This window comes from Brienomyrus brachyistius, chromosome 6 (genome assembly GCF_023856365.1).
Source record: "Brienomyrus brachyistius isolate T26 chromosome 6, BBRACH_0.4, whole genome shotgun sequence".
NCBI lineage: Eukaryota > Metazoa > Chordata > Actinopteri > Osteoglossiformes > Mormyridae > Brienomyrus > Brienomyrus brachyistius.
In genome coordinates, this window is record NC_064538.1 from 16,633,662 (window position 1) to 16,657,488 (window position 23,827).

Sequence of the window (23,827 nt, forward strand, 5' to 3'; positions counted from 1 at the left end):
GTCGAGGACTCTCAGTCGCAGTTAATGTCTTCATTTCCCAGCATGCCTCATTCTCACTAACGATGCATCTCTCTTTTGTCAGATAGCAGTCTGCGTTTAAAGGAAGCTGGGTGTGACTTTGAAAAGAACAGATATTGCTAAGCTCAGGAAAAGATCAGAGTGGTTAAATAAAAAGGTAAAAACAGTGGAATCCATCAAACTCTCGACAAAATGTTATCTCTGATCAAGACAGCTGTGAGCGCAGAATTTCCCCCTAAGCTCTGTGAGCCCCATTGAAACCAGTGGCCTCTTCTAGGACTTTCTCCCTTGATTTTTCTGTCATAAAATAATAATATTTAATCTTACTCCACGAAACACATTTTCACCTTTTGCACTACTACAGTAGGTGCATCACCAACTCTGTCACCCTAACTAGCTATTAGAGTTCACGCCGAATTAGCGGAAGTCCTATCTCAGTGGGTCGATTTTGGAGCCTCATATCGTATTGTACGTTTTAAGCTATGAATGGTTTATGAAAAGTACTGAAGTTCACCTCCCTGGCTAGACTGTATTCAAGAAAAGGTCCCATTGATTGATTTAGACCGTAAGAGATTCTTCTGGTCCTTCACATTTTCCTACAGGTTTTTTCTATAGGTTAATTCACATTGGTATTCTTCCAGGTAGGCACAGTAAAATAGAAAGATAAGATGTGTACCTGGGACAGCCATCGCTGTGACTCGATTTGTCCATCCAAAAGGATCATCTGCTCCTAATGCGGCCACTCATACACACTTAGTCATGAATGTCTGACCAGAAGTCAGGGCACGAAGCTCTAGCAGGCAGCTGCTATCTGAGGCCGCCGGGTTTCAGTGAAGCACCTCCCTTGTCCCTGGTAGCACCAACAGGCGAGACGAACTGCAGGCTCCATCCAGCACTCCCGGGCTGCACCAAAGAGGATTTCCCTTAAGCCGGCTGGAGGATTCTCTGAGCTGGGGACACTTCCCGCCGACGAGGTTGCGATATCCGCGAGCAAACGCGGCCCTGGGATTTTGGATAGCTCCACTTCGCAGGGTCCTTGATCTCACTTCGGCCGTGGGTAGGCGGTGGGCTTTAACGGCAAAAAACCTCAAGACTCATCATGAGCTCATCCATCCACGGACCTGCTCTGTTTTCATAGTCTCTTGGCAACGACAGGCACTCTTATGTCGTACACTTGTCTCATTGGGACCTGATCCTCATGTTGTTCCATAACATTCTTGTAATGTTCATAGGTAGCTTTTACCTCAATATGTCTTGTTCCAATGCTACGTTGCACTTGTTACTGGCCCCTCATTGGAAGCTTAGTATGCACCGGCACCTAAGTTGGCTTCGTGTGCCATCTACCTCACTTGTACTTTGTTTTGTACAAAAGCTAATAAATAAATAAATAAATGTGATGCAAACGGCTCTTTGACATGTCACACACATGCGAGAGATGCCGGCGGTTTAACGCAGAGCTCCTCGCACTGCGGCATATGAAACCTGCCGCAACCTGCGAGACTGAAATTCCTGGTATCTGACTGGCAGGCGATCCTGGAACGTTGTTCCCTCGGCCTCCCTGCTTCAGACCTGGAGCCTGACATGACGTATTTACCTTCAAAGCATCGTCACAGTAGGTTTTCGGCAGAACCACATGAGGCCTTAGTGGGAACCGTGTCTCTGACCCAATCCCAGGCAAAGTAAATGTAGACCTTAGTGGAAAATGACTGTAACAAACGTAAGGGAGATGTTGGAATTCTGTTTTCCATTTGCTCAGAGCAGCTTAATGGACTCCTGGAAAAGACTTTCTACTCAGGAATGCATTTACTTTGGAGGGTACAGTATTTGTTTGTACTGTTTTTTTTCTCCAGGGCATTGACTCCCATTGGGTCATAGTGCGGGTGGCCAATTCAGCCATGAAAATGGGCCAAAAATCCGCACGATCTCGGCCAAAAAAGCCATGTTTTTGCCTAATAGAAAGCTTACATTTTTCATTCAAAATAAAACCGTGACATGTTTTAATTTAAGCGACCATCAAGATGACAGAGCTCTTTGGGGAGGTGTGAGGTGTAGGCGAACCCATCAGATACGCTGTATAAAACATTCATGCTGTCGGTTCTCTAGCATAATAAAACGTATTTATGTTGATGCTTTGTGATTTAAAATATCAGACAACACTCTTGGATGTAGCTGATTTATACAGAAATCACCGTGCTCAGTTACACTCAGAGAAAAATGGATAGAATGTGAAATTGACTTGAAGTTAAACAAAAAAGCTATTTTCTATAGTTTAGGCATTCATTGTAGTGACCTGTATTTTGAAGGTGTCCCACCGGTATGCATGTGCTCGAGAATTGCAGTTCCTGCCTGTGATTAGCTGTCGGTGTCCCTTGAAGGGGATTTTCATGAACTTCTCGTTATATAATAGCCACATATTCAACAGTTTGATTACTCTTGCTGGAAGTTCACTTGAAGTGTCAAAATCCTCCATTTCACCTGTTTTGAAACAGCACACATGCCGATGTGCTGAGTCATCCTTTAGGGCGGCTGATGTGCTGAGTCATCCTTTAGGGCGGCTGATGTGCTGAGTAATCCTTTAGGGCGGCTGATGTGCTGAGTCATCCTTTTGGGCGGCTGATGTGTTTAGTCATCTCTTAGAGTGTTTGCGATGGTATCAGTATTTTCACAAGGTGTCCCAACAGATCTCTATTAACCTAAAGTTCATTGCCCCAGTCTTGATCAGTGAGAATTGACTGCATCTATAGTTTAATTCTCGCTTAGCTTAGTTCTTGGGTTTCCATGTTGATTAATGCTAGTCACTAGTCCAAATTAAGACTTGTGAAAAACTACAGCATGACTTCGGGGTTTGTCCTTTTTGTTCCCCAGCCTTTTGAGTGCTTCTTTTCTGTAGCACTCCTCCTCATACGACCTGGAGCAGGGCCTGATCCAGTGTCAGGTGGCCCATGTTCTGAGTCGAGCCGGGGCTCCTGCAGGATGAATCATGCTGTCTAGCTTACTGCCTGAGCAGAAAATCCCATCGGAAGTTTCACCTTGTAGGACTGTGCTAAGTGCTATGGAGACTCTGATCTCCAAGGAGATCTCCAGAGCGATTCTGTATCATGGGGTCATGCCGTGTCTGTGTGTGCAGCAGGGTCGTGGCAAAGCTGAGTGTACTTGGACTCATGGGTCACTGCTGCACAGTGTAACCCGGGGCGGACCTGCACGTGATCCTCCCACGGGTGCAAAAAGGTTCACGGCATCTCGCTGACCCATTTCAGGGCGTCGAGCTGATTCCACCCACGACAGACAGGAGCATCCGTGTCCCGATTCCCGAGTGTACCCTGCCCTCCCCCCATTCAGTGTGATATTTCCTGCTCCCCCTTTGCATGCAGATCCTAAACGGCCATAAATATCCAAGCGGCGATAGCCTGGCAAACTGCTGCTCCGTGAAGAGTCGCCACCTGCAGGCTGAAAGTGTGCCTTTCTAAAATTCTTTCTTCTAGAGCACGGCACAACACGGCGTGAGCTTCTGACACACCAACGTAAAACAATTTTCTAATCAAGGTTTTAATTAGTGCCAGGAAACTTCCTCTTGCGGCGTATGGATTTCAGGGAGTCAGCAACTGGCAGGCCTGCGGAGTGCGTAATGGGGCCCAGGGAGGCCCCAGGCGTTGCCGCAGCTGAGTGTAGCTGCTATGCTGCAAACAGGCTGGAAACATTATAATGTCATGCAGATGCACGGTTATAAAATCACCTGTTTTCCCCTCGAGCTTGAGTGTTTGTTTTGCTTGACTAACTTCAATATCGGTTTTACAGCTGAAAGAAACGCTCCAAGGGGCCTTTCACGCACGCTTTGACTTCCCTGTGAAGAGCCAGACGGCCCCGCCCACAGATTCGGGGAAAATGGAGTGTGTGTGGGGTGGAGGGGGGAGTAGCGCCTTTTCAGGGGGCCACCTTGCTCAGCAGTCAGCGGTGCGCCAATGTGCCCCAAGGGCCGAGAGGTATTCGTTAACAGGGATGACATTCATGAGGCCCGGCAGATGACAAACTGGAGCTTAGGCTCTTTGTGTCTTTCTTCCTCTCAAGAGGAGAAAAGTGTGTCTGTCCTTCAAGACGGGAGACACAGAAAGAGCCAGGAACCTCATCATGACGATGAACACAGCAGGCAGTGAGCGGATTGCTACACCGTGAAAGGTTGAGGAAACTCAGTCGACGAGGGAGCTGGCCACTTTGTCCAGCCACAAGACTGTGATTGGAATATGTTCCAGTGAATTGGGACAAGCCACTTCTCTTGATGAAGCCCCTGTCGAAACATTAATTCCTCCCGTTAATTCCAGAGGGAAGCAGGTGTGATGACTTCCACTCTTCAGCTGTAGACCTGCAGCCTGTAGGCCCAGAGCAGGCTGGGGAACAGTGACAGTCCCACGCCAGATTTCATCCTGGGATCAAACTTTCTCAGTCCAGCTGAAATAGCATACTCCGTCGCCACTATTTGTTATTACGCCGGCGCTTTTGGTTCCTTCGCTTAGTGAATGCCATTTCCTCGGGTTACCGCTTGAGCGGCCCTGCGTCTGTCAAACTGACTGCATTTTAAACTGGCTGTAATGTCAGCTTCTGGAAAGTGTGTCATTCCCAAACGCATGTTCCTTCATATCCCATCTTGTTTTTTGCTAGGAGAGACATATGGTACAAAGAATTACCATAAGGCGTTTTTGCCAAATGTAATATTTTAAATATTTATATATTTTTGACAGCTAATAGCAACAAATGTAGCCGCATAGTGAGCTGTTTAAACTATTTACTGTTTATTTTTAGGAAAGGAGGAGAAGAATATAATTCCATCCATCCATCTACCCCCCCCCCCCCCCAAAGCCCTTATGTAAATAAATGTCATCTGTGTCAGGGTCACGGGGGGTCTAGAGCCTCTCCCACACCCCAGAGCGCACAAGGCTGGGATCACAGTTTATTGTGGATATATTGTAACTATTTGGATTTAATTATTAGGTTTCCAGTCATGGACATAACTTTAGAATGTCTATCAAATATCTGTTAAACACATTAAACAATTGAAATGTATTCCATATAACCCACTTCCCACAATCAGATTATAGAGTCTTGTCTCTTTTATCTCTTAGATAAAAAAAGCACATATATGGTTAGGGCTGGCATTATGCTATTCTGATTTCTGAGACATGATTTAAATTATAGCAGACATGATAGTCAGTGTAGGTCACCCTGGAATGTGCAGTTTTTTGCTTTATTGGGGGTCTGGGGACTCAGAACCGGTCAGTATCTGGTGTGACCACCATTTGCCTCATGCAATGCAACACATCTTCTTCGCATAGAGTTTATCAGATTGTCAATTGTGGCCTGTGGAATGTTGGTCCACTCCTCTTCAATGGCTGTGCGAAGTTGTTGGATATTAGTGGGAACTGGTACACGCTGTCGTATACGCCGGTCAAGCACATCCCAAACATGCTCAACGGGTGACATGTCCGGTGAGTATGCTGGCCATGCAAGAACTGGGACATTTTCAGCTTCCAAGAACTGTGTACAGATCCTTGCAACATGGGGCCGTGCATTATCTGTCTGAGTGGCTGGTCTCAGACGATCTTGGAGGTGAACCTGCTGGATGTGGAGGTCCTGGGCTGGTGTGGTTACACGTGGTCTGCGGTTGTGAGGCCGGTTGGATGTACTGCCATATTCTCTGAAACGCCTTTGGAGACGGCTTATGGTTGAGAAATGAACATTCAATGCACGAGCAACAGATCTGGTTGACATTCCTGCTGTCCGCATGCCAATTGCACGCTCCCTCAATGCTTGTGGCATCTGTGGCATTTTGCTGTGAGACAAAACTGCACATTCCAGGGTGGCCTTTTATTGTGGGCAGTATAAGGTACACCTGTGCACTACCCATGATGTCAGATCAGCATCTTGATGTGGCACACCTGTGAGGTGGGATGGATTATCTCAGCAAAGCAGAAGTGCTCACTATCACACATTTAGACTGATTTGTGAGAAATGTTTGAGAGAAATGGTAATATTGTGTATCTGGAATGAATTGTAGATCTTTAAGTCCATCTCATGAAAAATGGGAGCAAAAACAAAAGTGTTGCGTTTATATTTTTGTTCAGTGTATTATTATTATTATTATTATTATTATTATTATTATTATTAATGTTTTTGCGAGTCAGTACGGTAACGTCATCATGAGTCAGTGCAGTACTGCAGGCCACAGAGACGCACCACAAACAGGCCTAATAGGCCATTTAGAATGCAAGCTGTCTCTCCAGAATTCTGGCCGTTTGATGGATTTCCGGTGTCACTGGGCTCTGAGAGGCGTCCCGGCCAGACTGACCTTCCCGTTAATGACTCCTCAGCCCGCTAGTGTCCGGCGGAGGTGTCCTGCTCTCTCGGCCTGCTGTTTTGTCATCTCTCCGTCACTGTGCAGCGGGCTCTAATTAAATGGGCTGACCCTGCCGGGGTCCCCCCCCACCAAAAGCGGTGTCACCCGGCCGTGGGTGTCCTCCCACGCCTGACATGCCTGTCCACCTGCTCCTGTCCGCAGGGCACAGCACCTGCTCTGGTCTGGCCACGCGCTTCTCCTGCAGCTTTGCGAACTCATCGCATTTTCTTAGGTATGACCCCCTCCCTCGCTGCTGCCTCACTCTGTCAAATGAAATGCTCTTCATAATAAATGAAATACCAGCCAGAGCGCTGCGCGCCCCAATCGATAGTGTCTTCTTTCATCTGACAGCTTTATCTGTGCTATTCCCTGACCAAACAAAATGAACCTCGCCCATACTGCCCCAACAGCGTTTTCCCCGTGACTCTGCTAGAGTAATCAACTCTCCGCATCATCCCAAACATGCCAGACCAGATACTGAACGTAACTTGCCGCCCATGTACTCTTGCCTAGTGATGAAGCCGGACTTTTGTTGCCACTCGTTGATGTTGAGTTCAATAAACGTTACACATTAGGTGCATCCCAGCAGGCAGCTACCTGCATAGCCTTTCTGGAGGCCCACCATCTGTCCCACGCCTCAATCATGGCAGCCTGCAACCAAATTCACGCCACTTTTTATTCCTGGTGATGGTAATCTAGAATGAAGGCTGTACTGATGAGTGGAGGTAGTTTAAAAAGCCACAGAACCGTTCTCATTTTATTGCTGCCATATTGTGAATTAATTATCGTTTATTTTGTTGCAGGCGGGCGAATTTTCCACTCGAGATGCTACAATGCATCTGTTTTTTTTTTTTTTTTTTAATCGGGGTAGGATCTACTTTGGCTGGTGGCCAGAACTGCAAATGTGACCCGTAAATTCCTGATTAAGTCTAAAGTCGAGTGTCTCCCGCCTGCTTTGCAGCCGGGTTTACCCAAGGGCTCGCAAAGTGCTCTGCATTAGCATGCCCCACAAAGAGCCCCCTGAAACCTGCAGATTAAGACCCAATACATATTCGCTTGCCCCAATGATGCCCGACTGCACCGCCTCAGCAACAGCCAATTTACGGCTAGCTCTATTAATGTGGTGGTTTTAATTAGTGCACACTGTAGTCTGACCGCTGTAAAGTAGATGGTCACAAGAAAGGAAGTGATGATCACATGATCACAGCGACCCCTGCTGGGCGAGGGAGTGAATATGAAACAAGGTGGGGGGGGCGCCCACACTATAGATGCCTGCGTCTAAGCATGGCTAAGGAGGTTGTTTTAGTGCTTGTATATTTGTATCCAGTAGCCCTTTGATGCAATATTAACTGTACTACGGATTCGTTTCATATTTACAGGTCATGACCTGTTACAGCCCTTTAATTGCACAATGTTCCCATCTAACACACAGTCCAATTATGTATCTGGCTGTTTACTGATATGGGTTAAGTGCCACCGGTCCAGGGTACAGCAGCTGTTGTGCTGCTGGAATCCAGGCCGTCGCTATTTCTGGCTCTGGTGCTTTGGTCACTATAATAATTATGGACACATCCTCTGTGTGACAGTGCAGACTCTCCAAGCAAGGCAGCTGCATGTTCCCCCAGCTGCGCATATGGAGATGCCCTTCTGTGGGCAGAATAGGCCCTGCCTGGCATCTGACAGGCACTGCTGGCCCCTCCGACCAGCCTTCTACACCTTTTCTATAACATGGGTCTGTCTGGAAATCCACCACCTCCCAGCTATAAATAACCTTATTTTATTACGCAACTGATGTTCTGTCATTTATCACCACTCTGTTTTATATTGGTTATCTGCGTGAGAGAAGCTCAGTGTGTTTCCCAGGAAGAAGCTCCGTCAACGGTGAAGCCTTAACGACGTCATAATTTGCGAGTACAGGAAGGTTATCGTCTTAGGCGGTGCAACGTTGTAAATCGAAGGCAGGCCAGTGTGTTATGGGAGATTTGTTGGTTTTTCTCCATGTTTAATTTCATTCATATACATTCAGATATTAAAAATCATAAGAAACGAACACTGAATTGTAATTGTTAGCTAATTGCAGTCTTTTTCCAGATATCTTTCCTTTGTCCCTTGCAGCTGCTGCACGGTGGGTTTCTAGTACCCTATGTCAGTGTTTCTTACCCCTACCCTTGTGGACCCCCAGACGGTTCACAGTTTTGTTACCCCCAAAATGTATAGCTAGCGAATAAAGACAGAAGATTGTAGCTAGCTAGCTGATTTACAGAACATGCTGTAAAAGAGGAATGTGTTTGTTTAATATTTAGTGTAATGACTGATTGTTGCTAACCGCTACCTACACATGCTTTGAGTATTGGTATATCGCCGATGTTAACGCTCAAGCAGTGGAGTGTGGGGAGAGACAGAGAGTGATTTTAAAAATGAGACCGTCTGGTTCAGACGGGAGGTTGGGCTGACCTTGATGAAATTATTCTAGATGTTCTTCAGGAATGAGGGGCTGTATTCTTAATGACTTCACTTAGAAGAATGTTGGCTGAATGCCCCCCCCACCTCACAGCAATGCTTGTGGAACTAAGTGATGGGTGTGTGGGGGCAAGTAGACACCTGTACACCCCTGTTGAGTATAAGCATCTCCAGGATAGATGGGGGTGTAGATATATGCCTTGTCTTTCTTCTGCTGGCTGTCCATTTGTTCTCTGCTGTCTCCATTTATGAATTGTACATATTACCGGCAAACCCATTTGCACAGAATGTCATTTGACCTTGGCATGCCTACGTCCAGGGGAGGGTTTCTTGTTTCTGGAACCTCACTTAAAAAGTCACTTATGGGCCTCACGCATCTTCTAATGTATGAAATGTTGTGGCCAGCAGGGGGCCTCAAACCCCAGGGGCCCAATGCAGATGTGCGGTTTCAGTGATGGTAAACACTGCCACTCTTTATGTCCCTAAGCCTAACACCCAAACCTAAGCTGATCCTGATTGTGGGTTTCTGAATGTACGCTCTCTGCTGCTACGTACTCTTGCTACATGTGTGCTGTGTGTTTTGTGGTGGGGGGGGGCTCCTGCTGTGTTCTGTATGTCTCAAATCCATCCATCTTCCGAGCACTTATCCTGGTCAGGATCGCGGGGGGCCTGGAGCCTATCCCAGGCAGCGTAGGGCACGATGCGGGGTATGCCTTGTGTGGGGCTGACAGTCTATCGCACTAGATGTGTTGATTTTATCTGTTAACACTTTTCATAACCTTGAATCACATCATCCCTAGCAGCATGAGAGATTGCTTGATTTAAGCATTTGGAGGACAAATTCAGTTGGCAAGAATTATACTGCCTAAAGGGAAACTCAAAGGTGTGAATTTTATGTTATATCATTGTGTGCTTTGCTGGGTGAAACTAGGGATTTAAAGTTGCATCTTCTACCCGGGCATCATTATAGGATAAGATCAGGGAGGGCCGATCCAAATTTTTTCAGTTCTGATCCAATTCCGATACACAACTGGCGATACTGATACAGATTCCGATACGCGACCTTTTTTTACTTTAATATTTTAATATAGTAAAATATACATCCATCCATCCATCCATCCATCCATCCATCCATCCATCCAACAAATTGCTTATCCTACTGGTTCGCGGGAGGTGTGCAGAGCCTATCCCGGAGGCACGAGGCAGGGAACGAGGCAGGGAACAACCCAGGACGGGGGGCCAGCCCATCGCAAGAAATCTTTAGACTACTAGAAACATACATAATGTACTGTTCCACCTCATTTGTACATATTTTCTTATTTTAATTTAATTAATGTTTTTGGGACATTTGCAGTTCAGTTTAAATATCTTCCAAGCAAGTATATGCAAGTGCCGAATGCTTAAAATGCCTCTCAGTTTTTCTCCCTTTGGCAACAGTGTCATTTGCACTTCGCTGCGATCGCAGACCCTCGTGTATCACAAGCTGTAGGGAGTGCGCAACCCAAGCTAGCGACTGCCAAAATCATCCACTTCTTTTTTCATATTACTCACGTTGTTTCGTACAATTGCATACTCTTTGTTTAGTGGGATTTTCCACTAAACGCTGCTTCCACCTCTCAAAACTTTGTTTTTACAGTACAAAGATTGCAAATCTACTAGTTGTTATTAATAGCGTAAAATGCTTCCAGTTAGTCTTCCTATTATCTGATGTTCTTGCATTCCTCGTACAGCAAAGGGTATGTGCATGACATCACAGCAGGTGGAAGTCACCACGCTCACACACACTGAGTGACGTATAACCGATACCTGATTCATCTCATAAACCTGGATCGGCGCCGATACCGATCTGAATATCGGATCAATACATCTCTGGATAAGATAACTGTATTGACCCCCATAAGGGGAAATTTCAGTGTATGTGGTAAATACACCTTTGTTCTCCTCTTGCCACATCTCAAAGCACAGAAGAAGAAGCTCTTTACCCATTTTGTCAGTAGACCTAATGGAGGACACCAGCAGTGTGATACCACTGTTCTTAGTGACTTGTGTGAGAGATCATGACATGGAAAAGGCTCCTGGTTCTTGTGACGTTGCCGTCATCGCTGCAATTGATCAAACAAGGATATTACTTTGGGTGTGAGACGCAGCTCATTCTGACTGGGGGGCCAGCTGGTTGGGGGTGGGGACAGGGGTGGGGCAGTGGAATTACAATTAGCGCCATTCAGAGGTGGGGCGGACTTGTGGGTGGGAAAGCACATGGGTGACACTTTGCAAGATCTGCTGTGTGGGATTTGTAGGGGCATTGCCCGAAAACATAAATAGGCAAGTTCATGCATATAGTTTCCTTACAATCAATTCACACTTTTAATAGACCCAGAGGGGTGATAATGGCAGATTGAACAAAGAAACGGAACATGCAAAAACATTCCATTTGACAGTAATGTGTTTTTACAGCGGGATCCTGATCCTCACTGTGACGCGCATACCGAGTCCGAGAAGAAGCTTCTGGAACGGATTGAGATCATAAAGGAGTCCTATACCCCACCCCTGAGAGATCACTGCTCAGTAGTACAATCTACAGTAAAACGCACTGCGGTTATGGAGTTGCCATGGCCTGCTGAGTGCCCCCCCTTGCCCCCCCATCTTACTCTATCACCTCTCAGACAAAAGCGAAACACCGCTAGCCTGCTAACTCAACACTAAAGGTCATTAAATTCAACACGTGACATATTTCACAATGGGCCAGCACTGATGCTGTGGGATGGGGAGGGCCACAGCAATGCTTGAGCAGGGGCCTCCGGCCCACCCCCAACTCCCCATCCTCCTTGGAGTCATGCGAGAGGTCTGGTCATTAATCACCGCCGTCAGTGGCATCACAGGCCATCGTTCCCTGCGTGGTGTAAATTGAAACCACATCATCCTGAGATTGCTTTGGTTAAGGCTTGCCTCAGCTGCGTGTATCTTTATCCGGGTATGAGCCGTGATGCGATGCTCCTAGTTTTATTGGGAATGCTGGGGGGGGGGGTGACTTCCTCACTCCGTCTTTGTTCCTTGGTAAGTTAATCACCAAGCGCCTTAAATTCTGTTTGTTTATGTGAGCTGCTCGTGGGCTGGGATTGTTCTCCGGAAAGCTGATGTAATGAGTTTGGGCTCCCCATAATTCATCTGTGATAGATTGTAACTAGGAGTTGCTCTCAGCCATATCATTTGGTGTGCATCCTGCCTTTCCAGAGTAGGTTCCCAAAAAACTCTATTCTCAGTATGATGATGAGTCTAGATTTCCTTGGTCTGTTACCTATCTCCTCATGCTGGTTTCCTGGGCCTGTGACCCGCCCCCTTTCTCCGGTTTCCTATGGCTGTCACCCGTCCTCTCACTCTGGTTTCCTTGTTCTGTTACCCATCCTCTCGATCCGGTTTCCAGGGTCTATCCCCCGTCCCCTTGCTCCGGTTTCCTGGGTCTGTCACTCATCACCTGCTCCAGTTTCCTTAGTCTGTCCCCTTGTGCTGGTTTCCTGGGTTTGTCACCCGTCCCCTCACACTGGTTTCTTGGGTCTGTCGCCCATCCTCTCACTCTGGTTTCCTACAGTAGGTTTGTCCCCCGTCCCCTCGTGCCGGATTCCTTGTTCTGTCACCCATCCTCTGGTTTCTTGGGTCTGTCGCCCATCCTCTCACTCTGGTTTCCTACAGTAGGTTTGTCCCCCGTCCCCTCGCTCCGGATTCCTGGGTGTGTCACCCATCCTCTCGATCTGGTTTCCGGGGTCTGTCCCTCATCCCCTTGCTCTGGTGTCCTGGGTTTGTCCCCCGTCCTTTTCCTTTAGTTTCCTGGATCTGTCACTCGTCACCCGCTCCAGTTTTCTCAGTCTGTCCCCTGTTCCCTCGAGCCTGTTTCCTGGATCTGTCATCCATCCCCTCGAACCGGTTTCCCTGGTCTGTCCCCTTGCTCTGGGTTCCTGGGTTTGTCCCCCGTCCCTTTGCTTTAGTTTCCTGGATCTGTCACCCATCCCCTCACACCGGTTTCCTGGGTCTGTCACTCGTCCCCTCACACCGGTTTCCTGGATCTGTCACCCATCCCCTCACACCGGTTTCCTGGATCTGTCACCCATCCCCTCACACCGGTTTCCTGGGTCTGTCACCTGTTCCATTGCTCCGGTTTCCTGGGTTCCCAACTCTGCTTATGTTGCTGTATCTTAAGACACAGGTCCCTGGTCCCTTATAACCAGATGTACTGTTGCATTCATGAAAGCATCCCGCTCTGGAGGATTTGTGCTGATTTAAATATACAGGAAATGATCAGGAATTACCTCCATCAGAATCTAACCGCATTTTCATGTTTGATTTATGCACGGTGACCCAAGAGCTCCTTTTCATTGCCCCTCAATGCAAGTATTTACGTTGCATTTCTCTTGCGATATGAATCGGTTTATTGCACTGCTTCTTGAGGTCACTGGAAATGCCTCGAATCGCAACAAGATCGCCAGCAGTGAGCTGCAGTGTTTATTATTATTGTTATTATTAGGTGTGTGTGCTCCGTATCAGCTTTTGGCAGCACTGTACATTGCATTCCTCTCAAACTTTCGACCTGGGGCTTCAGGCATCCCGGTGGCAAACTCAGCATTGCAATGAGACTGTAGAGTCCGCTCACCTTGTACAGTACTAGAGCAATGGTGCAACACCGCTGAGTTGGAGAGGGAAACCAATTCGGGGCAAAATTAGCTGAAAACAGAACAACAATAATTGCTACCAACGGTTGGTTTTTCGAGAAAATGGGGAAAATGTTTCTCTATGGAAATTGTGTTGAGAATAATTAAAAAGTAAAGCTCCGTTCCAATGTCATGAAAATGCAACCACTGCAGATTTTATCTACACAGCGCAGAGGGTTATAGTCTGCAGTTTTCTGGAATAGTATCCGTCAACAAGCATAATGACACACGACAAACGGCTCCGGTAAATAATCACCCTTTGCATTTGGCTCTGATCGGCTCAGGTGCTGAATGTAACAACATGAGAAAAACAAAATCACATCCAGTCCCAGTGCTGTGTCTGTTGGGGCAGAGAAGGTTGCTGTTTGCCCAACTCATTCATCAAATCCTCAGTTTTTCATTCAGTCTGTTACATCAGAAGCTGAACTGGCAAGAGATATTGGAGACGCTCCTGCCTCAAGTGAGTAATATATTAGAGTAGACTAATTTTGTTTATAGCCAGAAAACAAATTCATGTTTAATTTACATTATGGAAAATTGTGTCTTTGGTTCAAGCATTTTTTATCGGGCAATATTTACTGTAGGATGCATGTCTCTTTTTTTCTGTTGGCAGATCTTGAGAGGAGCACATTTATTGAGGGTGTCAGCAGAATGGAAAATCTGTTTGCACCGGAGCCTGGTCCCAGTTACCCGTCCCCTTGTGTCCAGTTTGTATTTATGGTTTAGTCCGACAGAGTAACCTGCACTAAGCATAGTGCTCATTAACGTCTTTCGTCAAGCATCTTAGGCAATTAAGGGTCTTTTCCAGGAAGTTAAAATCAGATGGAAAAACTAGGGGAACTGGAAAGCACCTCTCAGCAGACGCTCTCCAGAGTGCCAGAGAACTTAATCACCTGATCAATCAATCAGTCTAGCTGCTGATTGGCTGACAGGATACAAATGAGGAACCTATGAGCTTCCATGGAAGAGGTGACTATGGATGTGTTATTTGACTTTTCTCTAGTGCTTTGGCATGGGGGCCAGCTTGATTAAGCAGATGTTTGACCTGGACCTTGCATCCATAATGGATTGTGCTGGAGGTCCACCTTTTCTAACCCCAACAGCACTGGAACAGGAGCACTGAATACATAGCAGAGCAGTTCCCTGTGCTGCACAACACACGTACGGATGTTAGCTAATGTAGAGCTAACTGCTAACACTTCATTTTGAGTCAGACCAGCGGATTGGCTGATTGAGGAGGGTGATTGGCGGGGGACGGCGTGGCTGCTCTGATGCTTGGTGTGTCAGCCAATCAGAACATAATGGGCCCCACATACCCGGCCATAAAGAGGGTCCATCCCTGTGAATGAAGGAGCAGATGATGATCAAAGGGAGCCATGACCCAAATGTCGTTTTCTTGTGTGCTTCTGGGCAATGTGTGGCGCCGCGGGTTAGGAGACAGTGCTGGGGTTTGGAAGGTTGCTGGTTTAAATCCCATGGCTGATAGAGTGATTTCACTGCTTAGCCCCTGAACAACGCCCTCAGCCCCCAGTTGCTCCAGGGACTGTCTGAACCACCTTAAAAATAAGTATGTTGCTTTAGGTTAATAAAAGGTCTGCTAATTTAGTCAAATGTAAATGGGGAAGGAATTTCAGGTGGCCTCGTCTCAAGGAAATGTGTAGACAATTAACTGTAGATCAACACAGGAACCGGAAATGAAACACTAATGATCGGTGCCCAGCACCACACTCCCTGCACCCCCCCCCTCCTCCCCTCCACGCTGCCGAGCTGAGGGCTTATTGCAACGTGCTGCGTCGCCGGTATGATTCAGTCCCCGTCCATATGCTGACTCCATCAGCGCTGGGGGCGGAGGAGGAGGAGGAAAATCAAATTGACATCTGAGCCGCTTTTAAATTCCCGGGAAAGATGTAAGCTTCGGCATTGCCGTGGTGACAGGCGATTAAATTGGTCACCGCTCAACATCAGAAAATGCGCAGCGACAATTTCCATCACGATTCCACGTCATGACGAGTCCCTGCTTTGGCTGGACACCTTCCGCTGTTCCTGTCCTTAAAGACCCTGAAACCAAATGCCATTAGTTACAGTGTGTACACTGTACATGAGGTGGTTTTGCTGTGAACTAGGAATAGTTTAAGAAAAATAAATGTTCAGTAAGAAAGGAGAGACAGGGGCAGATTACTCTATCTGGAGGTGCTAGGCTGACGAGAGGGAGAGAATGTTCTGGCAGTTTTGTGACAGTAAGGGACAATACTGGATGTGTCATAAACATCTGTAGGTTTTAATTATAAATAAGGTAGATCGGTTATGATCTTCAGGTGGCTGGTAAGTGATTCGAATCCTCGGCCCGGAGTGGGTATAGAAGTCGACCCTTTCCTGAGTAGCAGATGCTTTTGAACCATTTCCATTAATGTCAGTGAGCACGTTTAGCGGGCCAGGCATTAAGACTCCAAAATGCTCCCCTCGCCTCATTAACTCTTTGCGTAGGAGTTCATTCAGCTAAATCGCTGCTCACTTGGAGTGTCGGGTAATCGGGGCGCCGTCTTTTCCGACAGCGAGAGACCTGAACACCCGATGACAGCTGAGTGTGCGGTCTGGGGTTATGTGAGGGGAAGGTGCTCAGTAACCATTCACGCTGCCTCTGACCGAAGTGACGGTTCTGCGGTATAAACAACGTGCCTGTAGATGGAGAGCTCTGGAACGAGATTGTTTCTTGCCCCATCATCAACATCGTTATCATCATCATTATTTTTATTACTACTACATTTTACCTGTAGGGAGAGTTAGATTAAATATCTGCTTCACTACATTATTCCTTCTGGGAGTGCTGTGGTAATTTGCATATTAATTGGGCTCTTGGGGTCCATAAACTTATGACCTCATTACGCTGCTTACCTTTCGCAGCAGATTGGTCAGAGCCCCCTCGCAGTTCCACGCAGCACTGCTAACCCCCATAATCCCCCCCCCCCCACGGTCCCACAGTGCTGCAGAGGCTGCATTTCAGATTTCATCACGCATCATATAAATGTCTCCCCAGCACTTTCTCCCATGGCCCTACATGACATCCAGTACCATTCTATCCCATGTATGGATAAATCTGACATCTCCCCCCCCTCCAAGCACCCAGGAAAGACATTACCTTGGTATGAAACAAACCGCATTAGTTGTGAGTGTCATGTTGCATATTAATAGGGCAGCATTATACCTGACTTCTGAGGGGTTTGAGATCCAGCCTACTTTTCTCTGATTTCTGAAGGGTTTGAGACCTGGCCTGTTTTTCCCTGGTTTGTGAGGGGGTTGAAACCCAGCCTGCTTTTCTCTGATTTCTGAAGGGTTTGACACCTGGCCTGTTTTTCCCTGGTTTGTGAGGGGTTTGACACCCAATTTGCTTTTCTCTGGTTCCTGAAGGGTTTGAGACCTGACCTGTTTTTCCCTGGTTTGTGAGGGGTTTGACACCCAATTTGCTTTTCTCTGGTTTCTGAAGGGTTTGAGACCTAGCCTGTTTTTACCTGGTTTGTGAGGGGTTTGACACCCAATTTGCTTTTCCCTGGTTTCTGAAAAGTTTGAGACCTAGCCTGTTTTTCCCTGGTTTGTGAGGGGTTTGACACCCAGACTGCTTTTCTCTGGTTTCTGAAGGATCGGAGACCTGGCCTTTTTTTCTCAGGTTTGTGAGGGGTTTGACACCTGGCCTGCTCTTTGGTGGCCTAAAGCATGTCACCTTCTGTCTATTTTAACAGCTATAACAGTGAGGCTGCGGGTTAAACGTCCGTCATCGAGCTCCCGCACCCCTGACCCCTCGTAAGGGCGCCAGGTTTGCTGAGAACCTGCAGTGTCCCGCTTAATTAACCTTGTGTCTTTTTCAATATTAAATCCTTAAATTGTTCAGGCCCCCTGCATATTTAAAGAAACAGCTTCATGATGTGAATGATGACGATGAGCACACTGAGAACAAGCCAGCTTTGTTGTTTTATATGTGGTATCTCCAGATCTTGTGGTTGTCTTAAGACATGGGCAGAATTTTTACTAAATGAGTGGTTGGGTCATACTACAAAACTGATATGCGATTGGTTGGGGGTGTGGCCAGTGGCCCGCCTACCTTTGTCACACCCCGTTGTTGGCTTTTGTCCTCCCACGATGTCTGATGCCCTCAACGGCTTAAGATCCTCCTTATGCTCTGGAGAGCATGTGATGCAGGAATCCAAGGCACTTCCCACCGCTCTCCTTCCCTGCCATGTAGATTAACGCTTACCTGCGGCTGAAGACAACACGGACAGGTGTTGCGCCGTCCGAGGTCAACGCAGCAGATTTATTAGCAGGCGCTGCTTTCTGAGGGCGAAGTAGCTTAATTAGATCTGTGCTACTTTTGTGACCTTGGCTTGCGGCGTGTGGAGGATAGTGGGTTCGAAGGCATGTGCTCACAGGAGGATGCGAAACGGTACCCACTAGTGCCTCTCCACTTGAAGAATCACGTTCTTTCTGCAAAGGGGAGGTGGATACCAGATGGGATGTCACACACCTGCCAAAACACACCCTGTGGGGGGGGGTCATCCAGGCATTGTGGCGAATGTGTATTGGAGCGCCACTGTTACCCATGATGTCTCCACACTCATGCCATTTTAGGTCTGCCTGAGATGCTGCACTGATCGGAAAACAATCCTGGAAGCTGTTTCCTTCACCCTCTGCAGCCAGACACCCGAGGTTTACCTATAGCACATTTCCGGCTGCTACATCACGCCAATGGAGGTGCCCTCTGCGTTGGGACATCCTGGAACATGACACTGGAGCCTCCTTACGCTAAGCTCCACAGCAAACTCTGATGCTGTGATATGTTCACAATCCTCCAGTTGCCATGTGAACGGCAGAATCTTTCTGTATCTCCATCTTGTTTACCTCACCAGTGCCTGCTGATGCTGAGATGCTGTCTTAATGCTTAATGCTTAATGCTACACTGAAAAACCCACTAATGGTCATAAATTTAATGTAGTGGGTGGTGGATGCAATTCTGCCAAGTAGTACCAAACAATGGTACTAATGGCCACAAGTTATCCCAACTACGCCACCCTAGGTGTTACACCCAGAGAAAGTTCGATCACCCTACCCCCGGGCAAATGCACACTGGTCCGTTTACCATAGAAGCGGAGACATGTTGTTCCAAACACAATTTTTATTAAAAGTAAAGCCATAAAAAGACTAATCAGTCCATCAGAACACCATAGGCCTGAAGTACAGCCCGCGTACCAGCTGCCACTTCTTGTCGGTCTAAGACTGGGTGCTGAGACATAAGACAGCACAGCAGAACCAGAAAGAATCATGTGATCACAGATGAAAGATATAACTACAAACCACAATGGTAGTCACACAACACCCAAAAAGGAAAAGCACTGCAGTCTAAACAAAGGAAATCAACCAAACAAATAAAATACAAAACCATTTACACTGATAACACAATAAGGACATTGCCTATTCAAAACATGACACCAAACAAAAATAAACATAATAATTAAAACAAAAGAAACACAAACCTTTAAAAAGCGGGGGACCAGTCAGCCCCTCTAACACCCGCTCTCACGCATGTGGACGCACACACCCCCCCAGCCAAACAGTTCCCCAGCTAAGGACCCGCTGACGAATTGGCCTGCTACAGGCTGGACGGAGTACAAGAGAAACCGGAAACGCGCAAAGCTAAACAGCAGCAGTAAGGCAGAGCAGAGCCGCCGCTAGGCAGATCCCAGCTAGCATTGGTTCGTTGGGCCGACGTCGGCTGTTGGTCGTTATGTCGATGGTCAAAAGTGGACGTCGACAGAACGTCGCGCCCACATAATGGTCTACATAATGAAAATAAGATTTTTGGATATTATTGTTTGTTAGATACACTAACTGCCTTTTAATAGGCTAATTTCCTTTCTTTCTGAATCGATGAAATACACTTGATGTTGTCCAAATTTTTCGTCATACGTCGGCATCTGCACATCGGGTTTACGTCAACTCAACGTCTGCAGCGAACGTCAAATGCACGTTGTCCCAACGTGCAGTAAACCAAGTAGTGATAAGCAAATGTGTGCAATTCCCTGTGGCCAACGTAAAACCAACGTCCCACGGACATTATGGGGACCATGTGCCAACCTACTTTCAATGTCTGGGTTGGCCACGTTGGGCCAACGTTAAATGTTAGCTGGGGAGTAGCAGTGGTTCCATGTAAGATGAAGCAGCAGTCACCGCCACACCACAACACACGGGACCCTGTGATAATGAAACAATAAGGTAATCAGAAGGTCGCAGGTTCAAACCCAGCCTCAGCACGTCTGCGGGTCCTTGAGCAAGACCCTTAACCCCCAATTCCCTGGGCGCCGCTACGGGTGGCAGCCCTTCGCGGTCAACTTACTCCACAAAGAGCAAGTTGAGGGAGGCGTAAAGATAATTTCCCTACAGGGGATCAATAAAGTATCAATTATTATTATTATTATTACATTATAATTAATCAGCCATCTGCCCACATACAAACCAGGAAAAACATTTAACACACCTCGGGAGAAACCCAGCCGTATTATTCCCAGCGTCAGGCGTCCTTTCGCAGCCTGTAACATTCACCGCCCGGGGGCTAAACACACCGGTGTAAGCCGTCCCGACCACTAATCTGCGGACGACCCGGGAATCCAGCAATTGAAATGACCACCGAAAAGGAGCATAGAGCGTCTGTCCTGGAGTAACCCTTATAGTCTGAGCGCCCTCTCCTATTGGCTACTCACCTCCAGAACTTAATTGGGCACACACCTTGTTTTATCCTCCTACTACATTAATGAGACCCCTACCCTTGTGGTCTCTCTCCCAATGTATGTACCCCCTCTCCTGACATGTTATTCTGATGTACTCCCCTATTAATTTGTTTTAAAAAAGGCAAATGGGTGGCAGCCGGCCAGAAATAGCCCCTCAAAAGTGTCAGCATGGCGTGAATGCTGTCCGGCAGGGCAGCATTTTCGTGTATATGTACGCTCCCCTATCTTCCCAGTACAAACCCTGTCATCATAGACAATGGAGCTGAAGTTTTCCTGGAATCACCCGTAACTGTTGTTTCACACGGCTGCATGTGCCATGCTTTAAATGAAATGCAGATTTTGGCTTTATGCTGCAGTAATGCAGCCAGAACATGGCACACGCACGTGAATCCCCGTGGAGACTTTCAAAGACGTATCTAAAGGTTTCCCAACCTTAAAGGACTGCCAGTGCCTTTAATGGGGACTCTAATGCCTTAATTAGGTCCTTTTTACTGCTAATAAGTGGTAAACAGTCAAATGGGTGTTTTTTGTTTATTGGCTTGTTCTCTGAGGGCCCCTGAACGTGGCGTAATGTTGGACTTCAGGTCATCCCATCTGCTCCCTTGCACACCCTGGGCTGGTTCTTATTAAAGGCTTATTGGGAAAAGAGAGTACTGTGAGGAGAGGCTAATGGATGTAGCAGCGTGACAAGACTGAGGGTCCTTGACATCACCACGGGAGGGGTAACAGATTGAGGCATTGAACCGGAGCACCAGACACCCCCCACCCCGCTTATGGAGGTGTGAATTGAACCTGTTTGTGGGATTCTGCCGGTAGTGCGGCGCTAAGCTAATGCTACTGGCGTCGTGCCCCCTGGCTCCCCAAACAGCAGTTCAGATCGGGCCCCCGTGCTCATGAGCTTGATCAGTAGCCCGTGCTCTGTGGACGCACAGGGCCCTGCGAAGATCCGCGGGAAAACGCGGCAAATCAAGGAGGGTAAATTGGTTCAATTTAGCTTTCATTGGCTGACTTAAGTTCTCCATTATTCATGGCCGCCATCACCTTAAAACCTTCAATGAGGCACTGATTTGCTGCCAGAAGGCGTCACATTCAATCGCGTCCTGTCCCCTTAGATAATGCTGGAGTCTTCCTCTGAAGCTTTAACCACTCCGGATGGCTTATCGCTGCTCGGTCCGCCCTAATCAATCCGATCCGTGCTACCGCTCATCCACGTCTCGATAAAGTTGTACGGTCTCTGAGGCGAACCAGCGTAACAACCACTAGAACGTTATATTTTCACAGCTGGGTAGGCAGGGGGGCGGGAGGGGGGCACAACTGTCAGGCAGTGATTTGACCCAGTTTGTACAAAATCTTAAAGAACACTTACTCCATATTCCACATTTCCACCTTTACTTGCCTTTCCTTGATGATGAAGGGTTTCAGGTTCCCTGTCAAACGTGGAAGATCTTCTGAAGATCTTGAACTACATATGCTTTTTTGTTTTTGTTTATTTTTTTTTCTTGCCTGGCTGGAATGTTTTGGAGGGAGGATGTTCTAGTTTCTGACATGTCGGCAGCGTCCCCTGCAACCATGTAGCGGCTACCCACGAGAAAACAAAACGCACGGGTGCAGGCTGAATAGAACATGCTGGAAAGGCCGCCCTGATATGGTGTCTATTCCTCTCAGCCCCTGTTTTTTGCTGCTGATTTTTGCAGTTCGGATAGCAATCCGATAGCTGAGCGGCCCGCCACAGTATGAAACACTAGGGGGCAACAGGGAGGACCTGCACTAGATACCACTTCCTGTGAATCTGCACCCTCACGCTGCAGAATGGCTCATATGCTACGGGGCCCCTTGTGTGACTTCCCTTCACTGTTACCAAGGCCCTCAGGAGGTGAGGGGTGCTTTAAAAGGCTACCCCCCCCAGGGCTCCTGGTTTCTGAACCCACTATACTTCCAGGTGAGACTGCATTAGCTCAGGGCACCATGCCATTTGACCTGAATGGAAATCGGCGGGAAGCGGCTGAGCGTTTTCCTGGGATTGGTGCTGCCGGCCTTGGCGTTCCTGAGCTGATGGATGGAGTTCCTTGCGGGCTGTCATTGCGACGAATCGCTCCGACGCTCCGACCTGATTTCTCAGTCCAGTCACTGGGGCCTGTCAGTTCCCAGCCATGCAGAGCCTTTGTCACACTGTCACCCTGTAAATATAAGGGCAGACGAGCAGACCTGACTCTCTGAATCACTGCCTGTGGTGTAATAGTTTCCTTACACTTTCATATCAAGTCCAAGTCAAACCAAACGAGCTCTGAAAGGCTCTAATTACTGTAGGCGCCCTTGACTGGTCATGTGACTCATGGGTATTACATCACTAATAAGGTTTTCATACACTTCGACCACTGATCTAAAAAACTAGATTTTTTTACATGCTACATTTCTGTTCCCTGATAGTATTTGTAATGCTGCCACTGTGGGTAACACTGTTGCCTGACCTGCGGGGTTTGGGTCCTTTCCCTGCTCTGTGTTTTTATGTTCTCTTTCTTTATTTGAGTCTCCTCCTGCAGCCAAAAACATGCACACAGGGAGGTGAACTGTTGTCTCTGAATCGCCTGTGGTGTGGTGTGTGAGTGCCTGAGCCTGCGTGAGTGTTTGTACTCCCACCGTGTGGCTCGTGCCTCCACTGTGAACCTGTACTGGAGATGGGTCAGTAATTTTGCATGCAGATGGGTGGCATGCTGACTCAGTGGGCAGAGCTGTAGGGTGACACCTTGCCCTGGGCTCTGTGTATGCGGAGATCTCTCGCACCGCCTAAAAACATGCTGCCAGGTGAATTGGTGTCTCTAAGTTACAAATAATCTGTATGTGCGTGCATGTGAGTGTGCACTGCATCCCAGTGCTTCTGGGATTGACTCAGGGTTCGCTGCAATGCTGTACTGTGTAAGTGCTTACGGACAGATAAAATATTCTGATATTTGGAGTGCTACTTTCTGCATTTCTACATGCTCCATATCTTCTTCCAGGTTTATGTGGGTGAGGGGGGAGCTCAGCTGGGGGGGGGGGGAGTTAAGGCATAAGTGGTTGAGTGATTTTCCATCTGACTTTGCATGAAAACAGATGAAACAGTCGCCTTGTGGAAGAAATACCATCGGTCACCCGCCGGAACGTGTGGATTATGAACAGGCGGCTTTGTTAATTTATTGCGAAAGCCAGCGTGTAATGATTTTTATTTTATTTTATTTTTGCTTTCTTGTCCTGTCGGCATGCAGATGTGAGTGATTTGGATCACGCCATACCCCACCTAGGCTCATTTTGGCCCGAAGATCATTATCAGGCCTGCTTTGCATTTAAATTGGATTTTCAGTGCAAACAGATCACATGGATTTTCTCTGATTGCGAGTCAGACCACCAGTGATGAACCCTTTCGGACGCCCAAAAGTACAGATTTTCCGTGACTCTCACAGTTGGTCTGGATTTCCTGCAGGCTTAGTATTTCCTGATTTCCTGGCTTCTTAGGTGAT